The sequence below is a fragment of the Cygnus olor genome, chromosome 19 (genome assembly GCF_009769625.2).
Source record: "Cygnus olor isolate bCygOlo1 chromosome 19, bCygOlo1.pri.v2, whole genome shotgun sequence".
NCBI classification, from domain to species: Eukaryota; Metazoa; Chordata; class Aves; order Anseriformes; family Anatidae; genus Cygnus; species Cygnus olor.
The window spans coordinates 11,285,001-11,312,500 of NC_049187.1; the positions used below are offsets into that span (position 1 = coordinate 11,285,001).

The 27,500-nt window shown below is 47.1% G+C and overlaps 1 protein-coding gene and 1 long non-coding RNA gene across 10 annotated transcripts in view; one reads left to right on the forward strand and one right to left on the reverse strand.

The window, feature by feature from the left end:
- PBX3 (PBX homeobox 3) overlaps positions 1 to 27,500 on the forward strand; it is a 113,674-nt gene that overhangs the window by 58,161 nt on the left and 28,013 nt on the right. The gene's annotated exons all lie outside the window — the stretch shown is intronic.
- LOC121057365 lies at positions 6,031 to 7,648 on the reverse strand. Its single transcript, XR_005813773.1, has 2 exons — positions 7,004 to 7,648; positions 6,031 to 6,878 (listed from the first exon to the last, which is right to left on the reverse strand). It is a non-coding gene; the product is annotated as an uncharacterized LOC121057365 (long non-coding RNA).

Here is a 27,500-nt window from a genome sequence, read left to right on the forward strand (position 1 = left end):
CAGTTGTTCGGTTTGATGTCACTGTTAGACATAATAAATCAATAGTGTCAGAATTTGGTAATGTTTATAGCTAGCAAGGTTTATTATTTCATATGACTGTCATGTACAAATAGTGGTTATCATGGCTGCCTCTAAATTATCAAAGGCAGAATATTGCCGGGAATATATTTCTTAAATTTCTTCTCCAATTAATTCTGTGGAATGCTGGCAGTGATGGGGCCCACTTGTGTTTTGGGAGGAATCGTTTTGTCCTCCACACATTTTTAAAAGAGAAGTTCCAGGCATTGCCCACGGCAGTATTTATTATCTCTGTCTCACAGGCTGGACGTTAGGTCTGTGCTTTATGAACCTTATTTCTCCTGCTTGAGTGGCAGGGTTTAGGCTGTCGGTGAACTCCCCAGAGCCGTTCCCTGGTGTCGCGGTGGGGTGGGCAGGAGCGGGGGTACCCACCGCGGGGCAAGGGCTGGGAGATGGACCCACGGGTGTGGGCGAGCGCGTGCCACGGTGTGGGGGCCTGTGCACGCGGGGTCTGTGCACGTGGGGGCCTGCGCACGTGGCTCTGCAGCGTGTGCAGGGGAAATTGTGCGCTGATGGTGCAAGGGCACTGCGCGGACTGTGGGGTGCTGGAGCAGCCGGTGTCCCCACCGGCCTCGTCCCGTGGCCCCGTTGCACCTAAAGCACCGGGTTTGACCCGCCAACCTCTCTGCTCACTGCAGGTCCCCTGTCAAATCCTCCCGTGCACCCAAAGGGAGGAGCTGGTGGGACGGGGCAGTCCCCAGGCTGGGCTAAAACTGTCCCTTTACCACAGCAGCCTGTATAAATTACTACAATAAATTACTGCAGCCTCAGGGTAAAAGAAGCATCAAGTTATGACTTTTACATGAGTATTTAGTCAGCCATTCAATAAAAAATAGGTCTTCCAGTTGCACAGTACCATTTATCAGCTATGTATTTATTATTTATCATAGCTACACATGATGCAAATGTGAATTACCTAAGCTGCTCCTCCAAGGAGCACTTGCCTTTATAGAAATGTAAACATATATAATACAGTTTGCAAAATCAGACACCAAGCTTTGAAAGGAAAAAGGAATCAGGGATGCAGATTTTATTTTTGCTTTCATTTCTATATGACAAGTTATCTATGCTACAGTTTCCTTCTAAAGGTCATTCCCTGGATTAACTTCTCCCTAACTCCCTGCTGCTCTGTGAGCGGCTCTGGCTGCAGATCCGCATGAACGTCTGCTGCCAGCGCGGAGCCTGGGCAGAGGGAGGGAGGTGGCACGGGGTCATGGCTCTCACATCTGTGCCCGAGGTGCTTTTGCAGGTGTTTGCGTGTGTTCACTGTGGGGGCTGAGCCCCGCCTCGCATGGGCCAGAGATGCTGGGGTGCAGCAGGCTCAGGGGATGTGCTGGGGTTACCCGGGGTCAGCCCTCGCACCGGCCACTGCCACTTACAGGCAGGAAATACCTGGAATCATTAAAATTCCTCCCACATTTATTCAAGCTCTGGTAGTCTATAAAGTGATTTCAGTTCTAAAAGGGGGATTTGACAATTTTTTCACTGCTCCATGTTTCTAGAGTACTGCTACTCTAGACGCTGGTCCTATGGGGAACTTCAGGCCTTGAAGCATTTCAGATACGTGAATTGCCTTTCAGCTTCTTTTCACACATTTTTGGGATGCTCAGGGTGCTGAGCAAGCCCTGTTCTGCTTGCGCTGGGAGTCCAGCCCCAGAGCACAGTTGTCCCCCTCTCCTTGGAGGCTGTAGCGTGGCAGCACACAGCCCGCTTCCCTGGCTTGTCCTGGCATTACCAGGGGCTGCTCATCTCACTGGGTATGAAAAAGCAAATCCTCTGCTATTTTATCTCCTAATTAAAGTTTGGGCCCACTTCACAACTGCTTTGGGGGCTGTCACAAGACTTTATGTGTTAACAAACATTGTCAAATTACCAAGAAAAGCTCACCGATCATTTGTGTGCACCTGTATGATTGCTGTCCCTGCTCAGGTCTTCCTGAGCCACCGCTTCCATTTGCCTTCACAAGTTCGGCAGGTTAAGCCAGTGTTTCTGGGGGCTAGCTCCAACCAAAACCTCAGGCAATGGGGCTGCCCCCTGCAAAGTCCATGAGCTTTGGGATAAACCCAAAAGCTCACTTCCCTGACATTTCGGGCCCTTTCCAGCACATTGCTCCTGCTGCATGTCCAGTACCAAGGGAGCGCGCGCTGCATTACTGCGGGGTACGTCTGCAAGTGCAACCCATAAAAACAGAGCAAAGTGGTGCCACTTGTTACCAAATACAATTTTAATGTTGCTCCTGTGCCCTGTGGTGTAGCTGGGTTAGCTGTGGTTAGCCAAGCTTATGCCTTCGACCAAAGTAGAAGAATTACAGAAATACAGAAATGCTCCAGAAGTAACCGAGCCCCCCTCTGTGCTGTGCTGGCCCCGCGGAGCACCTGGAGCAGACGTGCAAACTGTCCCGCGTCCACTGCACTGCTGTGGCCTTGCATCGGCGAGAGGAAACGTGGCTCTGCTGGCCCTGCATTTCTGGAGTCCCCCTCCTGCATGCCAAGGATGCTCTTAGCAGGGGACTGCACGTGCCGGACAGGGCTTTACAGGAGGACAAGAGGGCTTTTTGCTTATTCTTTACATGTAATAAAAATCTTTTGGAAAAAGTGTAAATGACAGCAGTAAACTGCTGAAGAGTCGGAGCTATTATAAAGAGGAAGCATTCGAAGTATGCAACATAAAGTGCTGGCCAGGTTTAGTCTCTGCATAATCTCACAGATTGGCCCCACCAGAAGCACAGCCGGTCCTGCCAGCCTGGTGCTGCGGTTGTGCCCTGTAAGGACCGCGCTGGGTTCATTGGCCTGGCACCTCCCGCAACACCCCGGGCTCTGGGCACCGTTGGCTCCAGCGCGCTGCAGCCCTGGGCGTCACGGTCAGGGTGCTGGGTGTGGGTGCTGCACCCTGCTTGCTGGGGGGTCCCCTGGCCCCGCGAGCGCCGTGCCCCCATCCCCGGTCAGCACCCGCCTGTGCAGCGCGTCCCTCCCAATGAAGCACCATGGACGGCGTTGCCAGCAGCCCTGCAGCCGGCGGGTCGTCGCCGCGAGAGGCAGGGCCCCGGGGCTGGCGCAGGCGCCGCGGTGACCCTGGGGGCTCAGCAGCTGCGGGCCCCCCTGGGAGCGGTCGGGCTCCTGTCGCTGCCGCTGGTGGATGACAGCAGCGTGTTAGCAGCGATTTGCTGCGGATGAGACGTGAAGGGCCGCTCTCTGGGAAGGGCCTTTTCCTGTGGGTGCCCGCGGCTTTCCCCAGCAGAGCCTTGGAGGCTCCCGCGTGCGCAAGGAGCCCACCCGGACCTGTGCAAATGGCGAGGAGACGCCGCGGACCGGCTGGGTTTTCCGGGGGAGGTCATTAGTTAACGCATCCGAGGGATGCACGGGAGAATAACAGCACATCAGTTAGGATGCTAATTCACTCAACTGGCAGCGAGCGCTGTGAAATGACAGCTTGGAGGGGTTGCGGGGGAGGGTCTGAAAATGGTAGCAGATTGGTATTTTGAACGGGGAGGGAAGTTTTATAATGATGAATAAGAAAGATGACATTTGGTGCTCACATTTAACTTGCATTGGCTGTCCGCAGGAGGGTCAGTGTGCGTAACCTCCCGTGATGAGGCCTGGGGCTGCCCAGCAGCTGACTGGGTGTATACCCTTCAGATGGGAACAAAAAGAAAGGCCCAGATAATTAGGCCAAGTTGAACTGCAGGAGGTAGCCAGCTTCTCTGCTGCCTTTTGTATATTCATGACCCAGCTTGATTGATGGAAGGACAGTGTTTGGTGACACTGTCATTTGCAAGTTGAAAGGTAGACTACAGGCTGGAGCTATGCTCAGATGTGCCTTAAAGGGTCCTACAATAAGCTCATTTGGATGCTGATGATGTTCGCATCTGCATTTCTTTGTTTCTAACTGTTTCAGGAGGACATCTGTTAATTTGTATAGATTAGCTTGGATGCTTTCATTTAAAAACATCAAATTACGTAGCAGTACTGTTTATTATAAAAGTTTCCAAGAAAGTTTAAACTGATTTGGAAGCCATACAACGCATAATATTTGAAAGCAGGATTTTAAAATATATATAGATACGAATACGAATACTTGTGTTCTGCCTCCCATGACCAGGAGTTAAGTCTTGTATTTCTGCTGCAACATTATCAAGAAGCGTTAGCAAAAGCATCTTTTGAATTATAAATTCGAGGATAAATGAGGCTTGCCAAATTTCATATCTGCTCAGGAGAGGAGAGCCTCTTCTGCTGGACAGTTAAAGCCTTTACCTTGGAAATGGGGGGGAAGGGAGGGGATGAAATGTAATTAATTCAAGAAGGAAAATGCTTTTACTGTGTAACATTTAGTCATATTTCAAGAATAATAGTGCTCCTGTCAGAGAAGTTACATTTTTCACAGGTGCTGCTTTCACAGAGATAGCAGGACATGAGCTGAGAGGGAGGCTTCACGCCTCGGGTCAAACTTCCCTCCGGCTCCACGTGCTGGGATGGGACATCGTTCTGGGGCGGGTCCCTTCCTGCAGCCCCGACAGAGGATGAGAAATCCTCATATTTACAGCGAAGGGCTGCAATGGGGCCGGTGCCCGAGCCAGCACTGCCCCCGGGGCACCACGAGCCCTGCCGCGTGGAGCTGGGGGCAGCAGGGACGGCTCCTCTCAGCCAGCTCCATCCCAGCGCTCGGCGCCCGCAGGGACCCCTCCTCGCCTGCCCCTGCCCCAGGACCTCCAGCAGCGGCTGCAGCCGCAGGCCCTGGCCTCGTTCCGCACACCACCGGCAGCGTTAGCTCACGGACGATCTTGTGCTGCTGTTGTGCTGCTTCATGCGGCACGTCCACCTCCCGAGGAAGCCTCTGTTGACCCATGAGGCCGTTGTCTGGGGCACTGAGCACTGGAAGTGTAGGAAGTGGGGTCAGGAGACTGCCCAGGGCAGGGCAGGCCCGGTCTGGGGGCACTCCCCAGCCTGCCCCGAGTTGTGGGGCACGGCCAGGCCAGGGCCTGCACTGGTCTGCTAAGGCATCTTCCCCGCGTACCAGCCCTTCAGTTCGTCTGCGCTTGGAAATATATGCCTGTGACTCCCACCTTTGTATTTATTCCAATTAACACATAAACCCTAATTACCCAGATCAAGGGAGCTGGGAGCCCATAAATGTGGAGCGACATGGCAAAGCCGGGCAGCTGCCCCAGCGGTGAGGTGGCGGAGATGGGAAATCAATCGGGGGCACCAGCGTTGAGCCGCGTAGGGGCTGGGGCCGGCCCAAGACCCGCTCGTGGTTCTGAGAGGTGCGGGCACAGGCTGGGGGTGAGCGGTGGGCCAGCCCTCTCCCCTCCCGAGCCCTGCAGGGGCCACGCACAGCGTCCCGACGTGCGTCCCGACAGAAGTGCCCCGACCCCCCCGGCCTGACGGGCACCTTCCCCACTCTGCACCCCGCAGGGCAGCATCCTGGCACGCTCCGGGATCCTGGCAGCGATCCCAGCACTGCGCGCGTCCTCCTGGCAGATTTATGGGATGGAGATCAAGGCAGGGTTTTTAGGGCGGCCGGCACAGTGACAGTGTCCAGGAGCTGTGCCACGGGGAGGGTGGCCACCAGCCCTGTGCAGCCCAGGGTGCACCGGGTTGGCACAGTTTGTGGGGTGTGGGAGTGGGCATGGGGCCCAGCGCACGCAGCAGCAGGGGAGTGCAGCATGCCGATGCAGGGTGTTATGATCAGAGCATATGCTGGCTATTAGCGTGCCTTTTATTTAATTTTTTTTTTTAATACAGTTTACATTGCTAGTGGCAGTGCAGGCTTAATTGCTACCTTGCCTGAATGCAGCTTAGTTTTGTAGTTACTCAAGCAGGAGGTTTTTAAAACTGTGAAATAGTTTCCCTTTCTGCATGCCCCCAGATCAGGTAGAAAATGGGGAAAGAACTGCTAAATGATGTATTTAGAAAAAGCTGTTCTACAAGAGTATTTGAAACATTACAGATCTGCCAGAAGGTCCATTAACATAAATGTTTAACTCAGACACACACAAACTTATGTACCGAAATGAAAATGTTTCATGCATTAATTTGCTGCAGAAGGTACTAACATAACAATTAGAACAACATTCTGCCTGCTTATACTTAAATTTCCTGGGGCACTGTTTCGGTGGTAACGCATAGCATTGATGTAGTATCTCCTTGACTCTTTGCGCAGCACCCCACAGCACCACCACTGCGGTTCCTTGTGCTAAATCAAATTCTTACGGTGTTAAACCCGGTATCAAAGGGGCTGGGAGAAGCTGACAGCAGCGCAGGGTTTTGGGAAGGGTGCCCTCTCCCGCTGCTGTTTACCCATCACCAGTCTGCGTCCCATGCTCCCGATGTCCCACGCTACGTTGGTACACTAACAAAGGACCTGCCTCTTCCTTCAGCTTGCTTTGAAAGTGGATGGTGAAGGCAGATAAATTAAAGCAGGGGAACCATCAAGCCAGCTAGCGTAATGCTGGGCTCACTTCATTAGCGCTCCCGATTTGGTTCTCTGTCACATCCACTGTTTTTGCTGGGCTCAGTGTTTTTCCTGGCCCTGTGCTGCAGGACAGTCTGCCCTCTCAACGGATATTTGAGTGCTGAGCACTCTCAGCATGCAAACGCTGGCTTTGCTAGCTTGGAATATGGAAACACCGGGGGTTTCCACCTCAGTCCCGCAGCTGATCTGGAGCTGGTTTTTGTTGCTGGCGTGCTGATCCCAGTCACATGGCGCCGCGCTGCAAACCCCGCAACAGCCGCACGCCGCCGAGCGGGGTGGGGGAGCAGCAACTGCAAACATTTCTCCTCCGAGCAAATGCTTGTCCTAAACTGAGCACCGTAGAATAAAAATGGAAACATAAAAATAGCAGTTGGAAAGATAAAACAGCATTTATAGTACTAATAAAACCGTTGTGGCTTCCACAGGAAAACATGCTTTGTAACCTAATGCTTACCTGGAAAGACTGTCGAGTTTCTGAGAGTTATAGCTGTTTTTGTAAGAGAAGCACAGAGATTTGCTTCAGGGCTGAGTGATAGATTCTCCTGCCTGGAGCATCCCAGTGTGTTTATACATGGCTTGTATGGCAGCTTTCATAAGACATTTACCCCATGATTTGCGATGAGCTTATGTGTGAATAATTAATGGCAATTAATCCTTAATTACAGTAATTAGGCAAGTCACAGGAAATTAAGCTGCAGCTGGAGAAGACCATGCCTGGGAAGAGAGGATTGGGGGCTGTGTGAATGTGCCATTCACTGACAACATTACGAGGATGAGCAGTATTCAGCAGCTTTGGCATTTCTATTGGCAGCCTTGGGTAGGACAAGAACGCTCAACATTAGCAGCAATCTATAGTTGTCTACAAGAGTTTTTAGTTCAAGTGCCAAAATGTTATGTTGCATATGGTGATTATCTAAGTTTATTGGTTGCCATAATTCAAATGGGTGTAATTGTTTTTGGCTTGATAGTGACATTAGAAACTGAAGCTTTTATGCGTTCATAGGTTCTGCTGGCATCAGCTATGGTTCAACTTCTAGAAACAATTCATCCAGGTTTGCAATTATGAAAACAGATCCTTCAACTGGCTTGAAATAAATGGAGAAATTTTCAATATTTAAAAAAAAAAAAAAAAGAATGGCAGAACTGGCACTTTCTTAGTTGAGGAGCTAATTGCTTTATTATTAGCTGCCTTCTCCACTAAAATGAGGTTTGTGCAAGGAACAGTGTGTGCAAAGTGTCTGCTGGCTGGTTTGGGCAGTGGGACCAAGTGGGAGGGAAATGGAAGTGCTGGCAGGCGAGAGTTTGCAGACAGAAAAGCCTCATCTGAGAACATCTCCTGCTAATCCTGAGCAACTCCATTGTACTTGAAAGCAGATCTGTGCTAGAAGCCTTTTGCTCTGGGCAACCCACAGCGAGGCTGTTTTGCAGCTCAAGAGCAGCAGCCTTTCCCCATCATTAATGTGCAAAGTTTTTAAACCTCATGATTAAACATGTTTCAGTAATTTACTAGGGTTCCAAGTGGCGATGTTTGTGCCAGCAACAATCTGGGGCAGAGACATGGAGGGAAGCACACATTAGTATCAATGAAACCTACAAAAAGCAATCAGTAATTTATGAGCTTATGGAAAAATGCCCACATGTTCTCATCAAATTATAGGGTTCCTATAATTTACTCAGTGACTACAAGGTGCACGCTCCCAAACCTGCTGTGGTGTGTTAACTGAACCTCTGATTAGATTTAATCCAAACAACTAATCTGTTAAAGGGTCCTGAATAAATAGGCGATATGGCCAGGCCAGGGTATTATTTCAGACTAAGACGACAACCGATGAGGAGGTCAGCCAATTACACGCTAAAAATGTACAGTAATCTGCTGCAGGTCAGGTACATTTACAGCTACCCAGCCTAAATACTGCATGTATGCCTTTGGGTGTCTGCACAGTGTGAGCATCTAGCGGGGAAGACGGGAGGAAGATCTCTTACATTTTAGAAATAAAAGCCTGTAGACAGATGTTTGTGAGATCTGTACTTGTTTGTAATATGGAAACGTGTAAAAACTTCAGCTCCTTGTATGTGGGACCTAGATCAATTTTTAATTTACTTGTACGCATGGATGACTCATTTGAAAAAGAAAATTGTGGCATCAGAAAAAAAAGACATTTCAGCGTGCATAGGTTGCTGCATTTATCTGTTTCTCCTGCACTTTGGAGTGAAAATAAGTCACAGTATCTTAATAATGGTCTTGATTTTATAAATGATTTTTCCCCTTGAAATAAGCAATCCATTCATTTTAATATGTAGAATTGGTTTGCTAGCAGGGCGACAGTTTAAAAAGACTTCCAACTGTGACACAAGTGCAACCATATTGCTTCCTATTACTCGCTAAGGTAGTTGTTTAGAAGAGAGAATGTTCTCCCTGGAAATGTTTAAAGTGCTGTAATTTTATTTAGGATAATGAGGATTTATAACAGTTTTACCATATGAAAACCTGCCTTTAGACAGAGCGAAATAGGCGGTTGTGGTTATTGAGTGTGCTAGTGGTGGGGTTTTGTGCGTGGCAAGGCGAAGGGAGGTATTTGTGTCTGGTCGTGCAGCGCATCCGTCACCGGGCCCAGAACATTCCCCGCTGCCGTGTGGGATAATTCATCATGAGCATGTATGGATTTCTCAGCTTTAATCGCTCTAGATGTTAATTAAAATCCCGTTTTATAGAATATTTTAATTTCGAGGTTTGCCCAGCTGTACAGCCTTAGCACCGTTCTTGGGATAGAGACGTGGAATAACAAATAGCTGAATTAAGCCTAAGTGGGAGTTCGGGGGAAATTCCAGTCGGACGGGAGTCACGGGCAGTTTGACCGCCCGGGTAAGCGGGATGGGGACTTCGGCGTCATATGCTGCTTCTCTGCTCTCTGTAAGGTCGTCTCCATTTATTTTCATTGTTAGGCCTTTAAAAGATTTTACCTCATTAAAAAATGTTTTCCTTTTATTACTAATAATGCTGCCTATGCAATGTTGGCCAAGCTGAGCTGGCACCAGGATACTGGCTTAACAGTACATTTAATGCCCTGTTTATAAATATAAAGAAGAAGGAATTGAACTGTTACAGATTTTATCAGGTTTTATCTCCTCACTGAAAATCTTAGCTCTCAAAACATTTCTAATTTCCCTTATTTGAAGGCTCAAACAGTTTCAAATTACTGCCCGTGGATTGTTCTTGACATCGAGAATGGTAAATTTGAGCTGTGGAAACGCTGGAATGTGTGGTGTGTGCTTTTCCTGAACAAGGGAATTCAACGGGTAAATTACAGTCATTTACTTGGAGTGTAATTTACTGAGAGCCTTTAGGCAAATGCAGGAGAAAGGACAGCAGAACAGAAAAAATAGCTAAAACAGGGGGCTCCCCCTCCCTAGTCACATGAAATACAATCTATATTCACGTGACAAGGATAATAAAAACTTTCTTATTTAAAATACATATAATTCATATTATTTTTTCAAATCATAAAGCAAGAATTTGTAAGTATGACTGATTTATGTGAAGATAAGATTTTAAATCATGCTAAATTATCCACACATCTTCTTAGCATTGTATATTTTGCATACGTCAGTATCTTCGTGCAATCATCCCATATTTGGAATTGATAAAACTGTTAATTTTATGCCTAATAACAGACCAAGTATCTGAAACTGTCATTGAGCTAAATGGAAATTGCTGTTTTCATCCTATGGAAATATTCAATATTTAATAAATTTATTAAAATAAAAATCTTTATCTAATGGAATCTGCAATGAAGATTTGTGCTTGAATTTTTATTTGAAAGTAGAGCATAAAAATAAATAAAAGTGAATGAATACTGGTGTGTTTTTTCTTCATTTAAATGGTTAAAATATGGTAAAGAAGCGGCCAATGTTTTGTAATCTCTAGGCAATGCACATGTCGAATAATTCTCAGAAAGTATTCTGACCAAGGCTTTCCATGGCAAGCAGTGTGCATTGTAGTAATTGCTAAGCAAACAGAAGGCAGTGTTGTAAAGTGGTTTTGTATAGCATATTGTAATTTGACACTTAAGTTGTGCCCTGCATTACCCTGTGTCATAATTGATGGCTAAAGAAAAGCACATGCTATGCTAATCCTTTGTTAGAATAGCTTGTTAAATTGTGGTTGCCAATTTAAAATAAACTATGGAATGCTTGTCTATATTTTAAGGTTTGTAGTCTACAGTTTTAAACAGTCATTTTAAAGCTGTTTTTCAACTTTATGTTGCATGCACACTATTCTGCCTTTGCACACAAGGTCAGCATGTTCGCTAGTTTAATAGCAGACCATCAAGAACAAAATCAATGAGCTGCATGTTTCACACTAGTATCACAAGGGATTTTCCCATTTATAGCACATTTGTGTACTGATCCCGAGTTTAAAATGACAATATTGATGCCCTATTAGAGCTGTGCCGAAATGGACATTGTGCAGTTGATGCTAAAAGTTGTCTGAACTTGCTCTTTTCTCAGACTCGCGTTCTACTTTTTGTCTAGCTTAACAAATATAAATAAGCCAAGAGAGCCTGCCTGCACCGGCCGCACTGGAGGCGCTGAGCTCCCACGTTGCATGTTTGCAATAGGCGGAATTTCTCGACTACAGATTTCAAATCAAGATCTTTCGTAGCTGGTGCAAGGAGGATTATGAGACTGAGTCTAAATAATCATCTCCGTGCTGATTACTGAAAATAAAGTGGCATTATTGCTTATGGATGAGATAAGGCAGCTCTGCCCTGGGAAGACGCAAGTGCGAGTTCTGTGGGAATTTTATGAGTCCTGGTGCGGTGTAATCAGCCGCCACCGGCTCTAATGGAAGGATAGCTCCGCGATCCGCGGGGGGAATATATCCTGCACCATGGAGAGGAAATGTGACTTCTGCAGAAGAAAATGATTTAATGTTGGTAGAAGGGTTATTCATTTATAAGGGATTAAAAATGACTTCAATATAATACCTTTAATTTGTAATAATGGTCTGCGGGGCTGTTTCCTGTCTAAAATAAACCGTTTGACTGGCATGTTCATTTTGATCCGTTCAGTTGTATGGTATATTAGAGGGGATAAAGGTATTATTTTCAGTTACCATGTTTTCAATTAAACCTGTGCTCGGCCGCTGGCAGCAGGGGCTGTTGGGCCACCAGCGCCCCAGCCCAGGCAGCCGGACTCCTTGCTGCCTGGGGCATCGGGCGGCCGCGCTGCCAGGGGCTGGTGGCACGGCGCCGGGCAGGATGCCGGCCGCTCGCAGCACGGCTGCTTCTGCTAATTGCATTAACAGCAGTAACACAGGTAAACGCTGAAGTCTGGGGTGCACAGAATGCTTTTGGGAGTAGGGGACTGCAAAAAGAGAGAAAATAATGGAGGCAACTTGCACTTGAGCTCTGTCCATAGCTAGCTGTGCCACTTGCTGTGCTGGAGATCGGTGATGCTTGTGCAGCCCTGACCCCAGTAGCTGCGGTCGCAGGGCTCGCCCAGCCGCGGCGTCCGACTGCCGCAGCCCTGGAGCTCCCTCTCATACAGATCTCCTTCACAGGGCCTCTTCAGGGTGGCTGCGCTCATTTTGGGCACTAGTCCTAGACAAAGAGGGATTGTGACTGCACTGTGTGCAGTCCAAAGGCACGCAGGTGACAGAACATGATCACCCTTACTTGAGTTACCAGAGGTCAGTCTGTGTCCTCTGGCAGCATTTGATTTGTCTGTTCGCTGGGGAATAAACAAACCAAGAACCAGCTCTGCCTGATTCAGGAGTAGGGGTATCATCAGTTTTTAGGATTTAATGATAGGTTTTACTATGCTGGATGCTGGTTTTGTTAAAGTTTCAGTTTGGGGGATCAGCAGAAAATCTCAGCCTCCTAGTCAAAAAAGGTTCATTTTCCAGACTTTGCAGACACATGAAAAAGGTTGAAAAGATGACCCAGAGTCTCCCAACACGGGAGGGCAGATAAGCAGAATCCATTCTTATTACTGCTAAAATTCTCACGCTTTTTAAATTAGCACTGATGGGGGGAGGAGGAGAAAGGAATCTGACGCATATTTCTGTGAGCCATAATATTAGCAGCTGGGAAAGGACAGCATTCTCAGAAGATCTGACCAGTGCTAGCATGCCTGAAAGCACTAGGCAATAAAGAAAGATTATGCAAAGATCCCCAGATTTAGAAAAAGGAGGTGTCTTTCTGTGTAACTGAAGAAGATGCAGTAAAGCAAAAAAAGCAAAAAAAAAAAAAAAAAAAAACCTGCTTGAAAATTTACTTTTGCTACAGATCAGAAATATAATACAGTGTACTATCTGGTAGTAGGATACAAGGAGAATTAATCTGAATAAACATATCCAGAATGGCTGTTGGAAAAATGTATGCTCTCATTGCAATGTTTGGTACAAAGTACAGATAGCTGAATCCTGCTCTTCTGTTTTAATTCTCATGTATTTAGTGTAGAACGGCTGTCGGTTTACTGGGAAAGGAAAAAACAAAACAACAACAACAAAACAACAAAGCCAATTTTGATTGGAACAGGCGGGATTAAAATGCAGGATTATCCCTGCAAAGGGCTCTATCGGGTATACGGCTCACTGACCTTTCTGAGGCACGAGCGTGTGTAGAGTTGTACTAGAATAAATCCTAATGCCCGTGAACTTCCTGCGAGCAGGCAGGCACGCACAAAGGAGCTTTCCTGGGCAGTGCTTCGGGTTACCTGTGATCAGTGGCGAGGGGTGTGTGTGTACGTTTAATTCCAGTTCTCAGCCCAAACAGTGTCTCTGTACAAATATGTGCTTGGAAATAACATTCCTATAGGTTCTGGTGATATAAATAATGTATGTGGAGAAGCTCATAAATGTAAGCTCGAATTTTCCTCAGTAGTTTTTGTTCTCAATCACCTTGATGAAACAATCTTGAAGGCGCTCTCCTTTTCGTGGCATTTGGAATGAGTCCCTGACAGGCTGATTTTCCACCCCTGTTGTGATGCTGCTTTCTCTAGTTAATATTCCTCTGTAAGTGTCGTACCAAAGTAAACCAAAGGAGCCCAGCTCATGACACTAAGGCTGCATTTGCATTAATTATGCAGTCAGGGCTGGTGAGAAAATGCTGTCACAGAGAGAGAGGCAGTAAATGAGAACCCTCCGAGTGCGCCTGAATGAAGAGCATTAAGTTCATTTACATGGGAGCAGGACGAGCCGCTCAGCCTGGGAGAGGGAACAATGGCATTTCTCTTGTCGGCTCGCCCGCCGTTATTGTTCTGTGGCTTAATGACTTAAAGGCAGAGTGGTTGCGCTGACAAAAAGACAGCTAAGATCCCTTTGGTATTAATAGTGGCAATAATAATTAATAATATCCCACTAATCGGGAAGCACATGCCAGCCCCGAGTTGGCCTGACGGGAAGGCCGTGGCCTGGGCCACCATGGCCCCCTCGCTCCCCTCCTGGGCCCTGCCAATGTCGGCCCCGCATGGCCTGCTGCCAGGCCGGGCAGGCCGGGAACAGAGGGGCCGCAGGGCCACCCGCACCCCGGGGACGGGTGTGCGTGGGGCGGGCAGTGTGCGTGGTGTGGGCACGGTGGGGTGGCGGGGCCGGGGTGAGCCAGACGCGGGTGGCCTCTGCAGGCACCGCCAGGCAAGAGTAGGGATCTTTTTGTGTATTTATTTTCTGGTGATTTTTCGTATGTTTCCAGTGTCCAAGGCTTTAGTGCCGTAGCAAAATTGCTCTTCTTGGTGCCAGGACAAATGGTTAAAAATGGCTCATTTCACCTCAGGAATTTCACCCCCTCTGCTGCCAAGAATGGAGGTCTCTGCTGATGGGGAAGTGCACCGAGCCTCCCTATCGCCAGCCCACATCCCAAACACTCGCTAAAATACCAGAGACTGCTTTGCCTAATACCACAAACAGGGGATGTGAAAGCATATGTGAAAATATTTACTGGCTGCTGTACTGAGTGCGCTTCACATGGAAATATGAACGTAGAAAGCCCAAGTGCCTGTGTTGGTGTGGTAGATACTGACCCCCCTCCCCGGCCCACAGCAGTCAGCCGCCAGCAGCAGTACGTGCGCGTTCAAACGAGGGCAGCCCGCTCCCCCCTGCGTCCCCTTCTCCCACACGTCTCCGTGGGTGTCTGTGTGCGAAACGCAGTTCTTGCATCGGAGCTGTGCTGACAATGATGCCCGCCCTGTACTGCATTCAGATGACACCTCTGATTTTGCAGTACTCACTTTACAGCAAAGACTTCTTCAGATTCTTCTTCTGCCGTCTGTGTATGTGTATGTATCATTTATAACACAGAATGAAAGCAAAATTTGTGACCCAAACACTGATACAGCTATTGAAGGCATTGTATATGGTTTCTAAGGAAAAATATTAATATCTATGTAAAATACTAAAGATGTGATCTTTGGTACTTTGATATTAAAAGATAGAGCTCCTAATATTGTATTACAATAAATTAGTTTGGGACTTTTTTTCATCAAAACATGGAGGTTTCTTTTAAAGTTCAAAACTTGTTGTCGTCTCTATTTATCTTCAAGACTTTCAGACACTTTAAACTGCAGTTGAAATTTAAAGTGACTTTTTTATTCATATACTGACATAATTTTCCTTGGAATGATTTATATTTCAATAATAGAATAATAGCTTAAACTATGTTTTGTATTCTACGCTTTGGTGTCATTCTGTGCAGGAGGTGTCATCACAAGATAAACTTTCACATCTGAGAGTCAATAAATTGTGCTTAAGTAGTCTAATGAAAATATTGCAAATGACTATATAGAGTTATATACAGTACAGATATGCAGTACAGATACATATATATGTTTAACAAAAGACTGTGTTTGATCATATGGTGTCATTAGCTTTGACACCATTGCATGGTACCAGTTTACAGTGATATGAATCCTATAATACTATATCATGCTTTTATCCACTAAATAAAAACCTGCCCTATGTTTTATTACAAAGTAGGTGGCCTGGAGGAAAAATATATGTATTCTTTCCTTTTGGAATAAAATATGCATTTGGGCTTCTCATTTCATCTCCAATCTGTGTTATTCCTTAAAAATGCAGAACTGCCTGAAGTCCTCTTTAATATTTAATTCAACAACTTTTTAATCTGTCATTATGCTGTGATGAAGTAAGCATCAAGTGTCGCTGAAAAAGATTAAATTATACTTGGAAATAGGAATTGAAATGATTTAGGGTTGGAGGCTGAATATTTGCTTTGCACAAGTAATAATAGTAGGAGCTTGGGTGAAGCACAGGTTTGGATCTGGCTCTAATGCCTCTGCCGATCCTCTCTCCCTGGTGGCTGCCCCTTGATTTACTCTGGCACTGCCAAACTTTATTTGATTTAAATGGAGGTAGGAAGAGGAAATTCCACACTGCAATACATTAATTACTCTCTGCTACTTCTTACACTGATTTTCTTTTTCTCTGTAAACATCATAAACTCTGATTCAGGCAACCCAATGGATAGCTGTTTTGAGCAACCCTATAATTTCTTGTTAACAAGCTTATCTTAAAATGGAAAAGCAGGAATAATTAATATCTACCTCTGGAAGGATGGATGATGTGAAACAGTGGAACACTTGTTCCTGTCCATTCATGAGGGATGCCCCCATGTAACGAGAGGACTTGTGCCAACATCATCCAATTGCTTAACTTAACGCTTTCACTCTCCCTTTCCTTTCTGAAGTCACCTTTGAATTTTTCTGTTGGAGTTGCGGAGAGGAAAGACAGTGCAGCATCGCGTGGCAACTGCAAGGCCTTTGGAGACCTAGATTCAAAATCTGCCCTATGTGAAGTCAAAGCAGCACTGTTTGTGGTCCCACTTTGAAGAAAAGATATCTCAAAACACAGTTTACTATAAACTGTGAGAGAGAAGAGCTAGATGGTAGGAATACTATGGAAACTCCTTCGATGGCTACCTGTATTACAGGAAATATGCACTTCCACTACTTCAAGATTTAGTCCAGAGGCTGATATACCTTGCAGTCCAGCTTGAGAAATGAGACCACGTGATTTGTTTGCAATTCTTGCAAAACTATTCCTTCTTATATACAATATTTGAAACAAGAATCCTTTCTGTCTTGTCCAATGCATTATTTATAATTATTCTCCCTTCTTTGCAGAAATGGTAATATCTATATAAATAATTTATTGCAGTTATTAATTGGGGAACACACGGTACTTTTATACAACTTGTGTTATCTTATGGTGGTTCTGAGTGCGCCAGCAGCTCTGCATCTATCTTACACAGCAGGTCTTGGTCCCATTCTCCCATGGCAGATGCTCCTTGCCCTTGTGTGCGGGCACAATGTCCCTGCCATCCCCTGCTCCTTTGTGCTCCACTTCCCCAAGCTCTGCACCCTGATGTCGGCACAGGGTCTCCTTGGGCTGGGTGGCCCTGCAGGCTCTAGCACCCCAGTGCAGCACTACTCCGGGGCACGGCTGGGCTCGGGCTGCTCCCCGTGGGCACAGGGTGCCTGGCGGGGCCAGGGGCATGGCCACCCGTGCCCCCCTCTGCTGGAAGCTGCTGGTGCCCGAGTGCTGTCCTGGCCTTGTGCAAAGGTGAATTTTGTCTGACAGGGACAGAACTTTCTTCCATTCAAGAAAGATGTATAACTTACTGTCAGTGAACAAGCCTGATGTGTGTTGCTGTAGAGCTGAGCACCTTTCAACCTCTTCAGACTGTAAATTCTGAGCAGCTGATATTTGAGTGTAATTCCTCTCAAACTGGCATTATTATTTGATTGCAATGAATTACCTTTTTTAAAAAAAAATCATAAGTATAAATTCACTTGACTGATCCTGCAAATTATTTATGATGTAGTGTTTTGGTCTAGGATAACCTTTTAAAATAAATCAGTTTTTCAATAATAGTTCAATGTTTGCCCACCTAATGGTGTTCCCATTAAGATCTGCATTTGTCACCAACCTGCCTTTTCAGCTCGTGAAGGAGACAAGTTACCGCCCCTAAACCCACTATGCTTGTAAGGTAAAGTAAATGCGTGTCTTTGTAGAAGAATAAATAAAAAGAGCAAGCTGAGTCAATAAGCGGGTTCAATTCATGCCTCTAGCAATGGCGGACAGCTCATTTTGTAGATGTGGGTGTTTTGTTTACATTTATAATGCAGCTTTATTTAATGCTGACAGATATAGCTTGTGGCAAATGATAGTCAGAATGTATGAGCAGTCATAATGCTTCTGTCTTCTTATAGTGTGCTGCTGAAAATAAGCAGTTCACCTCTGTTTTTATTGAGGAAAGGATATGAGACAGCTATAGCTTCGTGAGGCTATTTATTGAGTTGTTTTACTAGCTGTGAACATGCCGCTTTATAGCAGTTGTGAAAATGGACTTTGCTAGTGTGTGGGAAAGGAAATAACATTGCAGTATACAAGGGTAGTAAAAAAACCCTCTATAAATAATTTTTCAGACTGAAGAATATTCTCATTTAAACAGCTAGAGAGTCTGGTGATTTTTGCCAGATGCCAGCCTTTCCTGGAATGGTATTGGGTTACAATTGCCCTATCAAACGCTATTAATATTTTAATGTAAGAGAATAAAATTTAGATAAGTCTTTTCAAGCTGAGGCATTCAAAAGCTTTGTATGGAAAGTTTTTTGTGGTTGCTGAATTCCGTGTATTTACAAACCCATCAATATTTAATAGAGCGGTGTGATCTTTAGATCCTCGGGTCTGGAAGGAAAGAGTCCGCCGTCTTTGGCAAAGCTTGCAAAACGCAGGTTTAATTTGGGCTTGACGTGACTCTGTGCTTTATGCTGATGCGCAGGCCATGCGTGGCTCCCGCGTGATGAATGCTCACATGCCGGGTGATGCAAGCGAGCCGTCTCCGTGCTCTATTTATAATGCCAGGAGCCGGGGACGGGGCTCAGCATTCAGGTGGTGCTTTGCAGGCAGAGCTCGCGCCCAGGGCCCCGAGGGCGCTCCGTGGAGGGCGGCCGCTCTGCTCTTCCCACCGCCCAGCGCTGCGTGGGGCCGGGGCAGCCGGGTGGCAGCGGCTCCCACGCGGCGTGCCCACGGCCGGGCTCGTCCCCAGCCGGGCTCCCCAGGGCGCTCCGTGGGTGCTGCCTGGAGGGGCCGGGCACCGCCCGTGTCCGCGGGGTGCTGCTGCTGTGTGCTGCCCGGCCCGTGGTGTCTGAGTCTTAAATATATATGGTCCGGTATTAAGGATTAGACAGGATTTCAGGAGTTCACCGCCTTTTCTATTTTTATTCACATGTTCAGCAGCAGCACGGAGGGGCACAAATCATTTTCATGTATGCAAAAATAATTTCGAAAATGGTATTAGTCTCAGCAGGTGAGGCCTTTTGTTTCTTCCATGTTTATGTACAAATTCCTAGGGAACACTAAATATTAAATTGAAATAACCCTCCCTTATTATTACACAGCTATGGATTCAATTTAATTCTCCTCAGATAAGGTTTTTCTGGACACGTATTTGCAATTGCCTGTCCTGTAAATACAGTTCAGGCTACAGCCAGTGGCTCATTCCTACCTGCCTTTTCTGCAGGAAAGGCACTGTATTTATGTGCTTTCAGATTTTTTTGGATGTAGACACTTTTCTCATTCTCATTATGTTTATGGATTGCAAGAGTGCTGTAAGATGTCCCCCTTCCCCCCTTAACTGGCCAGAGAAATGGGTTAATCTCTCCACAGAGCTATTCCTTTACTTCACCACCTGTTTTCAAATCCCAGTTACCAAAGGAGGGAAAACAGAGAGCCCGATCCGAGCCTGAAGGCTGTGGGGATGGAGAATCCCCGGCACTTACTGCACATGGGGGCTAAGGCTAAAAATAAAGGGTGAAAATGGGGAAGAATTTGCTATGCATGTGTTTTGTTATGGCTGGAAAACAAGATAGCTCTTTAAATTGCATCACTACCATTTGTATTTTATAGCCACCCAGGATTCAGACATTTGGTGCTATTGTATAATGGCTTCTCATGGAGAGCACAAGGACTTTTAAAACCTTTGCTGTCCTTCTCTAGCAAAATACCCCAGAGATTCAGAGGTGAGACTGTAATCTGCCAAAATTTTACATTTTATTCTTTACACTAAGGAATTAGTCTAATTTTTATGAAAATAAATATATGGTCTAGCTCTCCTAATAAGACTGTCTCCACTGTGTTTAAGTAATAATCATTTATTGTTTAAATACAGTAGAGGCTGTAACAAAATGCTGTCAAGAGCCATCACACTCATTAACCTGCCAGCTAATTAGCCTCCTCCTGCCTGATTGCTGACAAGTTCTTCAATCTGAACCTATCGCTGTTGTGTCAGCACTGAAGCACCAAGCGAAGTGGAGGAGGGCTCCATTAGATGTTTGCGAACAAAGTCTGTGCATTAAAGGTTTGTTTTCTGCACTCCAACAAATGTTACAGCATTAATATTCTCAGCTATAATTAAATAGGCAACTCTTAATTATGGTAATTAGTGCATTAACCATATATTTCCTAGCGTCACTCCCAGGCGAGGCTCAGAAATTCAAGATGAAAGCCGAGGCGATGCCCATTGCCCTTCTGAGCTGCCGTGAGTGGAGAGGTCGGGGTCTCTCTTTCCCCAGGCAGGGCAGCAGAAAGAGAAGCCTTGGCACCAGAGACCTTGTGCTTAGCATTGTGGAAACACCTGTAGAAATACAATGAATGCAAATGTCGTCACCCAAGTAGTCCAGATTGTAAGACAGTGCTTTGGCAGGCTGTCACAGCAGCAGAGCAGAGCAGATTGCCCATGCTGTGGTCTCCCAAAATCTGTAATTGGTCACTCAAGTTTTCTCTCTTAGCGAATTCAAGAAATGAATATTTCAGTCTCAGTTTATTGCCTTTTATCTTCTGTTCACATAACAGAACCAACCTGTGAATTGCCGTAATTTGCATTATTGTGCCAGTATTTGAAGTGCCCTAGCAGCAGGTTGACAGTGGGATGCATGTCCCCTGTGGCACGGAGAGTCACTTGAAGGACCCAATGGACAGAGGCATGAGTTCAGAAGATCTCCAGTCTGTCTGTGCTGCCTTGTGGCACTGTGTTCAGAGGGGAAAGAGGTCTTGATTTCCACACGGGGAAGGAGGACAGTGCAGGGAGGGGAGCCAAAGGAAAGGTGAGCAGAGGACTTTTCTGTCCATAGCACCATGCAGCACAGGGCTGATTTCCTGAAAAGGGGAAAACTCCTAGCTTTGTGGAGTGACCTAACTACCTCTGGTCTTCCTTTTCATCTGAAGAAACCGAGGCGTGGGGAGAAGTGGTTTGTCTAAAATCACACTGCAGTTTTGGCATAGGGTCAGGGAGGGAGCTGTGTGCCCCATTCACCTCCCAGCTCCTGCTGTAGCGCTCCTTTCCCTTGCCCGGTATCCAGATCCAGTCTGGATTTTGCATGATGTGAGCCTGGCTAGTACCTGCTCTGCTTACGCTGGCTGTGGTGGGAATGCTTTGGAAATCAAAGCAAGGTCAGTGCTAAATGCTGAACAACCAGTGAGTAAAGGGCTGGTACTGATCCGAGCTAAATTGGAGACATAAAGATCAAATAAATGTAAGACCAGATCCCAGAACTGAAAGTAAATTATCCCAGCAAGGCCAGGCAGGAGGTTCTGATGAACCTCAGAGCACCTGCAAATGATGCTGCACGTTTCTTTGCATGCAGACGCACCAGGCCAAAGCAAACATCTCCGCTTGAGTCGTGCAGAAGGGAATCTTTCCAATCAGTCCTGAAACCTGTCTTCAGGTTTATTGCCTTATTTCAGGGGGAAGGGAAGTTCTGTCCTGATGTTTCTGGTGTAAGGCAGCAGTTTTTCAGGCGAAGCAGTTCTTGCTGCTTTCAAAGGGGGAAAAGGTGTTACCTTGATATTAGCGTTTTTTCCCTGCCTAGTGCATAATAATTCTGTATGTATATAGTGAAAACAGAGATAACCCAAGGCAAATTTAATTTCAGATTGGGTTTTTGCTTAATGTATTATTCATAGTATTATTTATATCATCATTTAGACATATCCCTGGCAATAAATTGAAAACTTAACTTTAACAATAACGGTCACCTCTATTTTGGGGCAGTGGTGGGCTGGAAGCCGGTGGCTCCACTCCACCACGCTGCCAGGGTTTTAATAAGAGAGGGGGCTGGGGGAGGGGTGTTTAATGAGGGGCTGGGGGGGTTGTTTTGCAGCTTTCTTTTTCCCCCAACATTTTTGCTGCATGACCTGTTTTTGCATTTTTCTGCATCTCTGTTCATCTAATTAGGATGTTCTAAAAAGACCTGGACCACTTATTGTACAGAACTGTAGCCTGTGGGTATTTAATAAGGAGCTTTCAGTGGTACATTTGCATCTTTTGCTTGGGGTCTGAATAGCGAATTACCTTAAAGATCATTAGAAGCGTTGCTGTATTGTTAAAATCAGGCCACGATATTCTAATGACAGTTTAAAACTTGAGGCATTCCCTATAACACAGTTCACCCCAGCATAATTGTGTGTTGCACGGATGACCCTGGTATAAACTGCCGATACTCCCAGCTCCTTCTGCAGCGTGCTGCTGCCGGCAGGTAGGTTTCCACCCAAACGCCCAGCCACCTAAGGAGTGCAGCAGCGACAGCAATAACAATGAGCATTTTGCTTGTTGTGTGCACTCAAGTGTGCGGCTGTGACACTGTACCCAAAGCCTCGCAGAGAAGAGACGTAATTTGGAGCCAGTGAGCAGAAGGCTGTCGGTGCATCCCAGCCCAGCGGCCCTGCCTGGCCTGGGCGTGCTGCCTGCCCGGGAGGCCTCTGAGCCACGCGTGGCAGCGGGCCCTGCCGCCCTCGGGCACTCGCTGGGCATTCCCAGGCCTCACTCAGCACTGCCGGCGGTGGGGCGCTTCACAAGCTGCCTGCACCAAGCAGCCACGCGGGCTGGAAGAGCTGCAGCAGCAGCCGGGGCTCGGGCAGCCCCAGAGCAGCCGGGGCCAGCGTGAGCAGCGTGGCCGTAGGGACAACGGCCTGAGACCCTGCCCAAGTCCTCGCTCCCAGCGGAAGCCCTCTTGCTGTCAGCTCTGTTTTCACTCTTCACATTTTGTATGGGTAGCCTTTGGGGCTGCTCGGGTCATGGCACAACTTGGAGGAGTTTCCCATGCATCAGCCTTGCCAACTGAGTGGAAATGCCCATGGACGGTTTCCCTCGCTCTTTATTACAGCCGAGACAAGTGGTGGTATTTGTGTCTGTCACTGGAGAAGTATGTGCCTTATTTGACATTTCCTAACTTTCTGGTTATCGTTTCCTAGCAACAAAGGTGGCCCCCAAAATCCCTCAGCTGAGGCTGGGCATTCAAAGGGGCTCCAGCGAGTCACCGTGGGCGGCTGGTGCTCTTTTCCACAAGTAACCCATCCCTTTCTTTAAAAAGGAAAGTTTTATTTCCGTATTCTATTAATGTTGAACAATTCAAGGACGAAGTCAGTAAATAATTGTCCCACACCCAGCGGGAAGCAGGGGCAGAAGGTTTCCCCGTGTTCCGCAGCAGCCAGCCCTCTGGTGCCGGCTGGGCCGGGCCCTGTGTAGCCCCGGTGCTGTGGAGGTGCTGGGCCCGCGGCCCCCGGGACCCCCTCACAATGAAGCCCCCTGCTGTCGCTTCTTCACCCTTCTTGCAGCGCTGTCAGGTTAAATGTTACAGAGACCAAAACCCTCTTTGTCTTGAGGAAACTGCTTTATTTGTGGCTGAGAGGGGTGGCTGAGCAAAGCCCGAGCATGTACTTTTCCTTGAATAAATAAATGCGAGCGGGGGAAGCAGGGCTTTGATGAAGTCCTGTGCTGAAGAATTACACTGAGAAATGAGCTACGTGCAGGTGAATCAGGTGCTTGGGCAGGTGAATGCTTTTAGACGCTTTCTAAGGTTAAAACTGCCAGGAGTAATCCGGTGGTTTGGTGGAGGAGCTGTTTGTGCAGAGAAGAATTTCTCTTTAAAAAATTCAGTGTAACCAGCATTATTTTTTTCCTCTGGGATCCCAGACAATGAATGCACAGGCCTGTTCATTAATATCAGTTGTCTTCTGCAGGGAGTATCCAGATTTGTCGTGCCAGGTTTTAAATTTTTAATGTATTACCAGTTCTTACGCGGAGCAGGCCTTTTCTTTGTTCTTTTTTTGTACTAATACTGTTTTGTATTCAGCCTTGCTCTCATCTGATACATCTCTTAGTGTCCCTTATAAAAGCTCTCCCCTGATCAGTGCCTGTTAGGTTTGACAAAGTCAGTCTTTGTGAGTTTCTACAAATGCACGCTCCCAATTTTCTTTTCAAGAGTGGTGGGTGCTGTTTGTGCAGTAATTGCTACATGCAAATCTGCCACGGGTTTGGTGATGCTCGTGCCATGGCTGCGCAGCGTGGGACCCAGGGCTGCGGCATTCGTCACCGCTGCGCGCCCACGCAGCAGCCTGGGACAGGTGAGCTGTCACCTCCCCGGCCAGAAACGGCTCCGAGCTCGAGGGAAGGAGCTGCAGGAGCAGAGCCCCCAGCCTCCACCCCTGTCCTCAATCCTCCTAGCAAAGCGAAATACACCAGGTGGGGAACGGCTGAGAGTTTTTCTAGCTTTTATGCTTCAGAGAAACTTTTAACTCAGCCTCTTCCCCCATGGAAATACTCCCATGTGTTTGTTGAAGGAATGCTTGAGGAGGTGGGGTGGAGGCTGCGGGACCACGCAGCATGCCTCGGTGGGCTGTGCTCTGCTGCCCTGCTAATTGTGGCGCGTGTTGTGAAGACCCCCTTGGGCGTGTTCTGGGGTGTGATGTGCCAAGTCGGACCAGACCACAAGATCTGCGTGACAAACTGTAACTCTTAAAAATCATGCTTGTAAACATAAATAATTAATCACATTATAGTTTTTATCATCCTTTTCCTTCCTAGCAGTGTTAATAAGTAGCTCATCTTCTAGCAGCACCTGTTAAACCCAAAGCTGTCAGTCTTTATTTTCCCCAGAGAGCCAGAGAGAAATTTGTTATGCAATAATTTCTCTTTTACTTTCTGATGTGACTTCAGTGTGTATTCTATTGATCTGTGCATACACAACACATGAGATTTGTGTCCTTTATCGGCTTGTTTGGTGCAGGCACTCAGCCACGCTGGGACGCCATGGTAGGAACCGGTTGCACCCATCCCTCCTCCTGCCCCAGCTGGACCCCTCCACCACCTGGTGCCCAGAGACCTGTCCTGGTGGGTGGCTCTCACCTGCACCCCCCCAGCACCACAAGGCCTCTCATCTCCCGGTGGCCCCGGCCCATGCCTGAGGGCCATGGTGACTCTGTGGGTGCTTTGCACATCACGCGGCGGCACGGGGTGGTGCGAGGGGCTGGGCAGCTCTGTGTTTCGGCAGCGCACGTGGGCCTGGAGCTGGGCTCCCTGGGAGGGGATGTTCATGCATGGCTGCACCTGCATCTCCCTCACATCGGGGTCGGAGGTCACTCTTGTCATGTTCCTGTGCTCCTCGGGGTCTGTTGGCCCCTTTGGGCTCAGGGCTCTTTGCTCAGTCTGCTCCAGCTGGCCATCCCTGTGTTGCTAACCACGCCGCAACCATCTTGGCTGCGGATGCCCTGCTCCGCTTGGTGCCAGCGGTGCCACGGCGCAGGAAGATGCTGCACAGGGCTGTGGCTCCTTTAGCGCTGTCCCTCTCCTCTTCCTCAGTTTACAGCCCCCTGAAATTCCAATTTAATACCCATGCAAAGAGGGCTGCAATAAATCTTGTAGTCAGCATTAAATATTGTTTGTTTTAGCTGCCTTGCACTTCATGTTTCCCCTTTTAAGGGGAGAGCCATTACGAAAGGTTAGATTCACAGTTAGTGGCGCTTTAGCTCTCCCTTTTGAATCAGTGAGGTTGCCGTTTTATTGCTCTCTGACTTGCACTTCAGTGATGAGAGTAAACTAGCATCAGATTAAAGGTCAGCAAATCCCATCAAAGAGAGGAATATTAGGGGCACAGATAGTTGGAGAGGCAGCACACCACTGGGTATTGACAGGGTGATTCCAGGGTATCACTCAGCAGAATTATAGCTGCCCAGAGAGTCAGTACTGCTTTAATGAGCCTGTGTGAAGAGGAAGAGGGTGGATTTATGTAGTTCCTCATAATTTTCTGTAGAGACTGTTATTGCAGACATTCTGTAGAGTGTTCTGGTCTTTCATTTAATTCAAAGGTCCTGGAGCTTATCCATCCAAAGATTCCTTTCTGTTAGCTGAAATCAAAGCTGACATCTCTGCCTTTACCACCTGAAGTACCCGTTCTGGGAGAGGGTTTTCCCTGGCAGGTCTGAAGTCCTCCGAGCGGTTAACCTGACCTCAGGGTCCCACGCTGGGTCTCCCTGGCCGTGTATGTCTCCTTCAGACAGGTAGCTAAAATGATCATTTTTGTTTAGTTCTGAAATGGGTGTTAGAAAAAGATGAGAATTTACAGTGTGTTTGTATGTGATTTCAGGGCTGGGAATCCTGCATAGTTTCTGTCCCTATCAGGTAGGTATTACACTTAGTGCATGGTTTGCGTGAATATCTATGTGCTTTCTTTGTTTTGTTGAAATGCAATTAAATAAAATGCCGACAGTACAGAGAAGGGATGTGCCTTGCACAGCCCCGTCAAACGACAGTGAGGTGCATAATGGCGTGTAAACCTCTGCAAGAAGGAGAACCAGGAGAGACAACAAAGTCGGCAGCATTTATTTCTGCTCCTTCCTCTCCCTTTGTTGCCAGTATATCAAGCAGCAGATCTAATGTTTATGCTGGGCAATAACAAAAGAGTTCCAAACATTGTCCAAAAACAGTGCATTTTCTCTGAAAACAGACCAGCTGGAGCACTTCTCTGTGTACCTAGTTACATTATAAGGCTCACTTGGTATTTATACAGCTTTTGTTTACAGCTTGCAAAAAACAACAATTTATGAGCAACTTTACCGATCAGTTTAGAATCTGTTCAGTTTTATTACCCAGTGTAGATATCCATTTATGTGATTTATTGTTAGGAAATTCTACATGTATAAAACTTTGATCATATTTTTACATAAGTGTGTGTTTTTGCAGTGTTAAAGCGAGACCTCATTCGCCTGATTTACCGTGGGGAGCGGGCCAAGCACCGGGTGCTGGGGGACGCTTGGCACGTGGCACAGCCACGTCCCCGAGGCGCCGGCAGCAGCCCTGCGCTGTGGGGTCTCAGACGTTCCTCGTGAAGGCGACGTCGGTGCTGGGCTGCCCCAGCGCACCCCAGAGCAGTGCCGTGGGGAGCACCCGGTGGATAAGCACACACTGCGCTCCTCACAGCCCGCTCCATAAAGCCAGGCTATGTCCCTTATAATAACGCAAATAAAACTTTATGTTATGCTGTTACATGCACGTGTCCTGACAGCCACGGTGGCCCTCGTGCCATGCTAATGCTGCATGTGGGATGCAGCCATGTGTTGTGCTGCAGAGCAGCCGTGCCGGGGCCAGTCCCTCTGCTTGAGAACAAGCTGAATATTTGGAACATTTTGTACGATGGAGAAATAAGATGGCCGCAACAGCAGAGGAGAAAGAAGAGCAAAGAGAAGTCAGGTAAATTATCTGCTCCAGGAAGGATTTTGACTGCCACGAGGGATTTATGAGTGAACTTTACAGAGACCCATAAAGTCTATGGCTAAGCAAATCTGGTGTTTTTAACTGGAAGTGGGGTGCAGTATTTTCTTCCTGGCTGGGGATGATCAGTGCTTGTGGTCTTTATGTGGTGGCTGCCTGGTGCAGTGAGGAGAGATCTCCATTAACAGCACCACATCTGATGGTTCAGAACATCTTCATAAGTAGGCAAATATAGCTACATGCTTCTTAGAATATAAAGACTGAGAAGTCCTTGACCAAGCATAACACAGAAAACAGCATTAGGGTTTGAGTTCACTGGTAGAATCAGCATTATTAAAATAAGCCCGCATTTTGGAAACGGTGTGATGCCGTTACATTTGGGGCATA